The following is an 11088-nucleotide window of genomic DNA, read 5'->3' on the forward strand; positions in this document are numbered from 1 at the left end:
GCCTGTAAGACCCAGCACACATTATTCTATCAGAAAGTATCCTCTGCAGATGTGCATCCCACTCTCCTGCTTCATCAGCCCTTATTGTTATCAATCGGATTTCTTCCCCTCCCACCCTGCACTAAAAAAAAGATTGACTTTTTTTTTCTTCTTTTCCCAGRAGGATAAAACAAATTAGTGAAATGGAAGAAGGAAAAAGTTTCTGTTCTGAATGGGACTGACCTCCACGCAGAGAAGACAAAGGAGGCTTGTGGGTTCTGGCAGTTCCACTGAAACTTGGATACTAACTTCTCTAGACAATGTSTATAGATTACTGTGATCCATAGGCATTAACTGTGGTGTGCCCTATGCTGGCTTTCACCCCTGGAAAAAAAGCGTAGAGCATTGTTTCCTTAAGAGACAAGCCCTGGTAGGCTTCAGTGCTCCCCTGAAAGTTAAGTAGCCATGTGGACCATTCATTTTTACTGAGGAAAAGCAGCATTACAGCCTATGATGGGTCTGTTACCATTCTGCTGTGTGGCACTTCTGCCACATGCTTGCATTTTATCATTCAGGCTGTCAGTTCTTCAGGTTTGGCTTCATCCTTTGTCCTGTGAGAAGCTAGCACCAGGATTAACAGGTCCCGAATTTCACTGGATCTTGAAGGGCTGGTCCCACCAATAAAAGAGTTCAGCCTGCTGGAGAGGACCTCAATGCCTTGGGTTTTGTCATCAGCTCTACTCAGGGGTGATACTCTTGAGCCTCATCACTACTTGTGCCTCCRTTTTCCCAGACGTGAAAAACGGATGTTACAATGGTGTACTGTGTGAAACATTTTAGGACCTACTTCAGAGAAGTGCAAAAAGAAAGCTGATGCCAGAAAAGACGATGCTATCTGAAGCTGCAGTATGATAAACTGTAACTGAGAAAGAACTTGGAGAATTGAAGATAATCTACATCTCAGAGGTCCTGCAGTGTGAGACCTTAATTTAGTAGAAATTCATGGTGTTAATCTTTGTAAACAGCTATCCTTTAGAAAGTGTATGAAACCTTTACCCCCACTGATTTGTGAACAGGCTGAATTTCCAGAAGGTGTAAAAGGCACAGCTCCACTGACTGTAGGGAAACTTGGACTATCATAGAGCTGGGCAGGAAACCAACATCTTCCACACAGAAAATGCATGGGTRAACTTTGGTTAGAAGTGCTACAAGTGAGGGTTTTTATTTTCTTACATTATAGTTCATGTTTTTAAGTAGGAAGAACATGAAACTTTGAAAAGAAACAAATGAAAACAATTGGCAGTGTTTCAACACATTGCTTGAAATGTTACCATTTGTTTCTTTTCAACTTAAACTGTRATTTCTGATTTTGGAAGCAAAAATATTTTTCATGTTAATGTTTTGGGGTGCRGCTTTCCTCTCTACCATCTTGCGTTTACTGTGTTTTCTGCTACAAAAAGTATGTTTCCTGTTCCAAAATTCCAAATAATACAAAATGGTACATTAATTTGAATCCAGAGTTATTTTCTTCTTCTGGAAAGTTGTACTTCTGTCAGTGGCATTTAAATATTTTCAAGGAAAAAAAAATTGCAAAGCTTCATTTTCTAAGAGGAAGATCTTATACGAAAATACTTCATTGGAAAGACAGGCTCAGTATGYTTGTATTTCACTGCATCTTGACCCTTGTTCTTTACCTGATCCATGGAGGACTAGTGAAAAAATCGGATTCTTTTTTGAGGGAGCAACTGACACTGCAGGAAAAAGTTTCTTTGTTCAGCATGAAAATGAGCATTTAGATGCTTTCCCTCTCCTCGGCAGTTCTGGAAAAGCTTCTAAAAAACAAACAAAAAAGCAAAAAAAAAAAAAATTCCTAAAACAAGCCTCAGACAGTTGTTTCTGTTTGATTTGTCCAAAATAATACAAAGCCTCTGGCTGCCCTGACGACTAGGGCTGTCCTGATGGAGTCTCTCATTATTTTCAATTTCAGGGCTGTCTCTGACTTTTGGGAGCTCCAGGAGCTTGGACACAGCTGGAGGAGGCYCCATAGGCCTGGAGCCAGCAAGAAAGTCCTCAGGGGAGTGAAGGGACACTCTCTTCTCCATTTGAGAGACTTCAGAAATGCTGGGCATACTGGCCCCATCTCACTGCTGTGGATATCACTTTCCCATCTGAGGAAAGGTTGGGCTGGAAATATCATCCAGAAGGCTCTCAGCTTCATAGCCTGAACCTTGGGCTGGGGCCTGACTCCAGTGCAGCCAGATGAGAGCAGCTCTCTGTGTGAACCTGGAGCAGGAGCTCATTTCACACAGACCACCAGCCAGTGCCCGTGCACATGTGGGACCCCCCTTCAGATGACAAGAGTATGCAATAAAAGAAAGCTGTGTTTTCTCTTCCAGTCTGTCTTTGTCCTGCTCTAAATCACTTCACTCCTCTTCACCTCAGCCTTAGGGACTTAGGTGGCTATTTCTCCCCAAGATTCAAAAGATGATCTCTGGCAAGCAGTAGTCTCACTAYGTAATCCTTGTATCTGAGCCAGACTCAGCTGGGTGACCTGGAGGTGAATGAGTCTGCAGCCATCCCACAATGCCAAGGAGCTCTCTCCTAAGTATTGATATTTTTCCTGCTTCTCGTGATGCTTTGGACAAAACAAAACAAAACAAAACAAGACAAAGAAACGAGCCAGGCTGCTTGATTTTGCAATCTCCATAGATGTCAGAGCCAGCAACAACCACAGAATAAAGATATCCTGCTCAGAGGAAATAAATATGCTGATTGGCAAGCTAAATCCCCCACAGTGTTGCTACCCGTATGACTGGAATCCCAAATGAGCCAAAATGCAACATATTTTGTGCTGTTTCCACACTCCAAATGCATTTTTTCAATCTATTTCCTTAAGTCTACAGGACTGCTGTCTGAAATTCCACTTCCCATTTCCKCACTTGGACATAAACACTAAATACAAGGTCTCCTTAGTGACAGCACCTTTCATTCCATTTCTCATATGTCTAAGCATATCAGCTGGGTTCACATGTGTTACCAGAGCCATTGTCATGAGATAATGGGCTGCTATTAGAGCTTCTTTTTTTTCCCCCTTTTGATGGCCTTAGGCCATTTTCTTGTGATGTGAGAAATGATGTCTTGCAGTTCCTGGACATATCATGGGATCAGCAGGCTCCTGCCACACTGTCACACGGCACAATCTGTTCTGCCATTCTTTTGAGAGACAAAGCAGAAAAACATCCCTCTGGGATGTTGTGTACTGCCATGGCAAACTCAGGCCACTGAAGAGGGAACAGCTGATCCCACTCTGAGCCAAAAGATCAGTATCCCAGAGCAGGGCATTCCACAGAGCAAGTGGGAAGGTCTGCCATGGAATCACCTTCCACCTTTGGATGTCAGCCTGTCTCCAGTGGAGATGGTGCTGCTAGTTATCTGCACAGCCTGGAGAAATGGAAAACATCAGCCTAAGCAAATAAATGTTGAGGTCAAAGTCTAAGGATCTATCAACTCAGCTTACAGTCTCCACTTGCCCTCCCTTAAGGAAATAAAGCAGCTTAAATGACCTGGAAATATTAAATCTGAGATAAGCAGCCAGGTAAAACAAGAAAGAAGCTGGAGAGAGGAGTGTGGACAGCAGGGAATAGTTTACAGCTGCCATAAGGATTCTGTCTACAGCCTGCTTCTGCCAGAAGAACAGCCTATCTTCCCACATAAAGGTCCTTCTGTGGGAGCCAACCCACCTAAGGGAATAATGTTCTGGCTTCCCCATAGTGGTATGAGACCAAGTCTGGATGTGGCCCTTGTGGAGGCAGGGATCAGCCCTGCAAGGCATCTACCCTCCATCTCTGAGATCCTGATTATGCACAGCGTTAAGGGATTTGAGCCAAAAGGCTGCAGCTTTCCAAGCCCTCCTGGAAAGTCTGTGGTTTAAGACTGAATGCCTCCAGGCCATTCCTTGCTGGTGACCCAGGATTTAGGACAGAGACTGAAATTGCAGAAGATGCTGTAATGCCATTAATGTTGTTGCAAGAGCTTCTGTGCAGCATTACAGAGTGATGACAGCCAGAAGAGTAACATCGGGATCTAGGCAGCAATGGCCAAAGTCCACCCTCATGGAATCGAGGTCCAAAAGGGGCCTGGAGGGGAGATGTGAGGACACACATAGGTGGGAGGGGGCCTCTGGATGTTTCTGGTCCAATGCTTTGCTCAGAGCAGGGTCAATGCRGAGCAGGTTGCTTAAAGCCTTGTCTAGTTGAGCTCTGAATCACTTCAAGTGCCTTTTTTGGTCTCTGGCCTRTACTCTGATTCCCACTGGTGAATCTCACAGTGCTGAAAACCTTATGTTTATCCTTCAGTCATGATTAGTTCGTGCTGTTCATTTTGGCTCCCTCCCACCTCAWACAGGCTCACTCTCCCTTTTGACATCCCAGTTTCTTATTTTTGATGTGACTTCTTCTCTGGCCAYGGAGAATTCACGTAACTGTGCTTTGCCTTCCGTTGCCATCACCATCCTGGAGCCACCTGAAAGGCAATCAGACCACCCTGGTCGATCTCRGGGTTAATTAATACTTGCAGCATGAAAAGTCAGATGGAGGCAGTCATTATTGCCAGTTATGTCTCAATGCAGCACTGTTTCAGGAAGCACTGAGCACTATCTCCTTCCAGTGAGCTATGAGCAGCTTTTCCCTCTGAGACCAGAGAGGCTGCTGGCCAAGGAAGAGTCCTCCTGACCTGGCAGTGCATGGGGGATGCAGGATGAGGGCAAGGCATATCAAGACAAGGAGTAAACACGGCCTCAGAACAACCTGCCTCTAGCTTCACATTATTCACATCTGCCATGGATTCCCTGTTCGGTAGTGCATATTCTGTAGARGTGCTTATTTATTTATTTAACTTTTTTGCTGCAGAGGTTAAACAAATCAAACATTACTGATTCAATGTAAGTGACAGAAGGCTAAGTGATGTTATCTTTAATTATTRTCAGTGTCAAGAAGAACAACTAGGAGCTGTGGGGAGACGGTATAGGTCTGATTTTGTGGGGTTTTGGCAGGGCTGTCATTTGCATTCAGATGGGGACATCTAGTGACCATGGTGACATATTGCAAGGATTGAGCATCCTCTGCACTCTCTAATGGGGATGAAAAACCTGGCCTGCAACCTACTGCCTGCTTGGGAAGCAGCTTTTGCATTGCTAGTACTGCTACTCCCCCTCATCTTCACCTGCTACTATGGTAGGGCATCCTTGGGGGGATGTCCTCAGTGCAGCCTGTCTCTTTAGACCTAATCCTGCTGCTCCCTGAAAGACTGTGGTATCTTGTCTCAAGTCCCCTTGTATCCTCCCATGGTGCAGGGCCAAAGCCAAGTCACTACAGTGGGTTCCCTGCAGTGCTTCATTCATGGCACACTGCTCTGGTCCTGTCTGCAGCGGGAAAATGCCCTCTGAGCAGAGTCCAGCACAAGCTTTGGGCTCCTTTTGGCATCTAGGGATATATGTGGTCAGAAGGGATGCCTGTATGCCAGGGTGTGTGGGAGGTCTAAATACACAGGGTCCATGTTGTGCAAGRCTTGGCTCTCCATGCCAGCATGGAGCACGAGGAACCAGGGGAGAAGGTCCTGATGCTCCAGGTTCATAGGATGCTGGGCAAAGATTGCTCCCCACCTCCAGATCCATCACCTGGTCCAATACACTGTCAGAAAAGCCAGTCTGACTGCTGCTCTGCATCTCTCCCTCTGCAGAGCTATTTTTTCATTCAGTGCATGGCCAGGGCTGTGGATAGGCACCTGGAGCCAGGTTTCCTGTGGGGCGGATGTGCAGCCAACTGCTTAGCCACACAAACGCAGCGTGTAGCCTTTGATCCTGCCAGCTGCTCAGCAGAGGGGGCATTTCTGGCCCACTCCGCCCTAGCTGGTGTCCCAAATGCCCTCTGCTCTGGAGAACTTATTTGAAAAGAACAAGCACAGCTTTTTTGTTTTATTTATACTCTAAGGCAGACAGTCTTGTCTGGGCCAGGAAGCTGTGTGACTTTCAAAGCAACTCTCCATTCCTTCTAACATCTATCCTGCTCTCTTTTACACACCCAACTAACTATCTCCTGATTTTCTGTGAATAAGGTTTTCTAAGGCTTTCCAGAGTAGGCATGGTTTGATGGAGAAATAAGATTTTAGTAAGATATATAGCCTAGTAATAGTCTATATTCTCTCTCTATTATATATATATAATATATATATAAATATATATTTATATATATAAATATATATAATTTTATATATATATATATATATGTATTATATATATTTCTGCTCATCTGGAAGAGGATTCCAGGTACCCCATCCTCTGAGCCTAGTCATTTCTGGTGGCCAGTGTGGCAAGAAAAGAAGTGTCCCACTACACTTTGGACACCCTGGAAAGGGCTCAGGATGGATCCTGCCTCAACCAGATACCCACCAGCTCCTACACTCCATCCTAGTGCAGGATTGGGGGGGTCTAGAAAGTGCCACACAAGATACTCAAACAGTTAGAGAGACTCAGCTAGGAATGCGAAAGTCCATGTTAAGCAGATGCAGCTTTGTTGTCTTAATGCCGGCCTGACCTCACACTGCACCAAATTCTGATTATGGGCCTTCCCCTGCTTCTCTGAGAAACAAACAAAAAAAAAACCAACAAAAAAACCCCCTCTTTCTATTGCTACCATCGCTTTGTGAGTTTTGTCACTTTGTTCAGATATTATTGGGTGGAAATGACCYCTTGATTTCAGAAATTTTCTCAAGAGATTGGGTCTCAATTCCAAATATGTTTTCACTTCTAATATTGTATTTCTCTTCCCACATTCATGTCTACTTTAAACTTTCTTTTCCCCTTACACCTGCTGATATCAAATCTCCTACCTATATATATTTGAAATTAATCTTTATTTCCCAAAGTAGTCTTTGCTACGAGCTTTAGCAGTAGTGCCAATAATTACTTTCTTCCTATTAGCTGATGTGAAACTGTAACTAATTTGTGGGTATAGTGTTAAAAACCAGAAGTGTCAGGCAGTTAYGTTGGAGTTTGATGGCCTGAAAGGTCAGTAAGTAATTTCCCTCATGGAGCTAATTTATTAATTTTATGCTTGTCTAAATGGTCTAGCAACAGAGTCCTTGAGACTCCAGAGAGTCCTGACACACTAAGTACAACCACTGATGCACTGGAAATGCCATTTGTGTTCCTCGCTGTATGCAAAGGCATCCATACACATAAATTCATGGTGAGCTCTAGGATGGGATATAACCACACCAGCTCACTGCTACTTGCTGTGACCCCTTCCATGGCAGTGAAAAAGAGCTTGACATAGTATGAACCTGTGGTGGCCTGATCTGTGAAGTTTGGCTTCAAGCACAGGTCAGGCTTTCTACTTTTCTCTCCTAAACTTTGGCATTTTCATCTGAAGAAGGTCACATCAGTCCAGGATAGAGATTTGCACAAGGTGAGAGCTGAGGGTGAGAGTTTGGTGTGAGCTTTCCACTGCAGGCTGTGCTGAAATCTGCCCTCTGCCACCTGGAGGCAGGTCCTGGTCATACAGGCTGGAGAATCTCTGAATATGCTCAGTGTAGGAAGTAATGCACTTCATTGCTTAGCTGTGAAATTACCTATATGCCTTGTCCGTCATCTGCCTTGAGGGCAGTCTGGGAGAGCAAGGCCTTTCCCTCCCTACTCATCCACACAGCACCTTCTACAATGCCTTGAGCACTTTATGATGCTGCCTGTTCTGTACTGTTGAGGTTCATTTTCTCCATCTGCAGAAGAGGGATAACAATTTGATCTCCAGCAAAAAACACAGCACTACCTGAGGACAAGTAACTATTCAGCATTTGTTGTTAACCCTAGTCTAATCTATGCAGTCGATAGATGCATAATAATGGCAAGCAGGCCACAGAACGATAAAATGCCAAAGCAATTGCAAAACTCACAAAAGAGTTCCTGGTACGATTGCTGATTAAAAACTAAATAAATCTAAATGACTATGTGAAGGATAAAGTGATTTTAAATTTTTTGCCAGAGCTCTGATCCTTAGCAAGTTCATCATTAAAGGAATTGCACAAGGTAACATACATTGGCTTGTTGAAGCGTCTTCCCAAGTTGAGCATAAAATGACAAATAATTGCACAACATAAATTTACTAGCACCTTAAATTATCTGTTCACTGAATTACCTATAAGGACTAAGAGAGGGGAAGTATGCTGCTTTTCACAAGGAACGGTAAATTTATACCAGCCTGAGACAGGTTTCACTACCTGATATTGCTTGGAGAAAAATCATGATAATAACTGGTCCACTACCTACCCATTCATTAGCAGCAATTATACTGTATTAGTGTTACAAATTGATTTTGTAAGATGTTACCAAACTAGAAGCCCTTAATTTAATTGAAAGCACTTTTTTGTTTGATTACTAATGGCCCGGTGTTATAATATCAATGACCTGCATGAAAAAAAAACTTCCTCTGAGGGATTTTGTTGGCAAAAGAGCTCTGCTGAGAGATGAAGCTTTCCTCCTGCCTTTGGGAAAGGTGGCAGCTTTGGTCTCCTGTCCATGACAACACTCACAGCACCAAGGGATGGTAAGGAAAAAGTTGCTGAGGTTATTTTCCAGACACAAAATAAAACATTTTATAAGTTCTTTTGACAAAAGATCTAGATGAACTTGGGATTTGGTGACTATTTGGTGAGAGTGACTGATCATATTTAGGATGCTCAACAGCAAAGACAGGGAAAAGAAGTTCTATGGCCCCAGAAGTACCATTTTATGACCTCCAGCAAGGAGGGTGTCGGTGTAAGCCCATCACTCCACGATTTGGGACATACAAGTGAGTATTTTCATTGTGTGCAGCATCTTTTGTTTCCAAGATAAGCATGTAATTAGCTGAAATAAAATGCAAAGAGAGACTCATCTAGGAGGTTTCCATCTTGCTGCCATTGGCGATCCATTAATGAAGTCTAATTACAATGTCAAAAGCCTATGTTCTATCCCAGTGACTAATTGACTTTGGAGATGCAAGAGCTCTTTTGTTGTTTTAAGCCAGAAGAAGCGAGAAGGAAGGAAAAATAATTGTTAATTAGTTTAGTTCTGCTTTATCTGTAACACAAAACAAAGTGTTAGTTACAGAAACAATTCTGTGCTTGGTAATATATCCTGGCCCTCCTGTCTACACAGAGCTCTGGAAAAGCACTGCTTTCTGCTTATACTTGCAAATTATTTATGGTTTGTTCCTATAATGTGTTCTTTACTCCGTGAGCTAGGCTTGATGACACCAACACACTACAGTGAGCTTTTTTTTCTGCCTAAAAATCATGATAGATATAAGGATTGCTGCCTGGTTGTTTGGATGGATTTATGGAAAGATAAACTTTTGAAAAGATAACTAGGGAAAGATAGATATAGTGATAGGCACTCCGTAAACACAGGAGCCGCTATGTCTGCTTGTAGGGGCAGTTCTCTGGAGCCTCCAGGAGTGCTACTCTGAAACAGGGAACTTGATGATTTAAGGCACAAAGTCTCTTAGTTCCTTCCCAAGGTGACTTACAGAGATTTGAAGGAGCAATGCTTGGTATTCAGCCCTTCGTGTATAGACTTTCAGAGTCAACTAGCCACTAGGCATGATCTTACCCTGATCACCTCCCCTGGATAGGGCTGAGGATGGGTTCAGTCCCCCAAAACATGAACATCATCCTGACCGTTGTGCTCTAAGGTGTCTATTTCTGTTCATTGGCTTGAGAACAAATGTAACATGAGTGGCTCAAGCTTGGAGATCTAAACTTTGTATGACGAAGAAGACATAAATCTTATCCCTCAGACTACAAGGGTTTGTAGGAGTTACTCTTGGACTTGGGGTATACAAGACTGGACTGAGAGGACTTAGGTTTGCTATCAAGAACTAACTCTAGTCCTTGAGCTAATGCTTGGAAATCTGTAGACCCACTCCTGTAAGTCCAAGAGTGTAATAAGGGATTTTTGTTGTCAACTTTTGAGGTGTCTCAGATACTCGGTGGATATGTTTCTTCTCTTGTAATGAAATAAAAGGCTGTGACATGAGATGGAGGTTTTCCTACTCTCTACCAAGAGTAGCAAGGGCTGCCATTGTCAGAGTACTACATCAAAGCATACACAAGGAAATAAAGTAAGATTATCTTTAAAGGTTTTCAGCAAACTTTTATTTTTTACCCAAAACATCTACAATGATGACATTTCTGAATAGGCCAAGTTATTCTGAAAAGCTTTTCACATAGTCTCAAGTATAAATATTTTGATACAAAAAAAATTAAAATACCCTTCCAAACCCAACCCCTTGTGCTCACGTTCAGTGGTGCACCATCATGCTATGCACAAACATGGCCACTCCATGACCACTTCACTTTTAACTCCTAGCCAGACTGCAGCTGTAGGAGACAGGCAGCATTAGATGCTTCATGTCGCCACTGCTTTTTTGTCTTGACAATGGTAGAGATCCAGACTGAGAGGAAAAGAATTAGAGTCTAAAAGTGTTTCATATTGAGCTTTGAAGGTGATTAGAGGTGTGGTCTAAGGAAGGACCTAGTTTGCCTCTGGTCACTATGGTGATGAAGGCACCACTTCCATTGGCAGCAGCTCCATCAGCAGTTCCCCGTGTTTTAGGTGCTGATGAAATTTTCWACTTTGAGCTGTGGATTTGGAGACCAGAGAGCTGAAGAGGAGCGGCACATCTCCTGGGGTTGGTATTAACAGTACTGCCTTGCCACAGAGCCACAACCACCGGCTCATTCCGCATTATAAAGACTTAACCAGGACAGGTCCAACTCAGACAGATGCTGGCTCGCTGAAACATTGTGAGGGCATTTGTTAGGTAGGAGAAATAAGCTTGTTTTCATCCTGTATTGTAGAGTAGCTATGGATAAACCTAACTAGCAGCAGCATCTTACCCTATCATGTCTGCAATGCACACTCAGAGATCRTTATATTTCATCTACTTACTGACAAATGGCTCATGCTGACAATAAGTTGATCAGCTGCTTTGACTTTTTACACTTGACATCTGAGTTGATTTTAAGTCACTTTGACTTTTAAATTAAATTATCTCAAGCATAGAAACAAAAGAT

This window comes from Rhea americana, unplaced genomic scaffold (genome assembly GCF_003343005.1).
Source record: "Rhea americana isolate MKP2758 unplaced genomic scaffold, rheAme1 scaffold_234, whole genome shotgun sequence".
NCBI lineage: Eukaryota > Metazoa > Chordata > Aves > Rheiformes > Rheidae > Rhea > Rhea americana.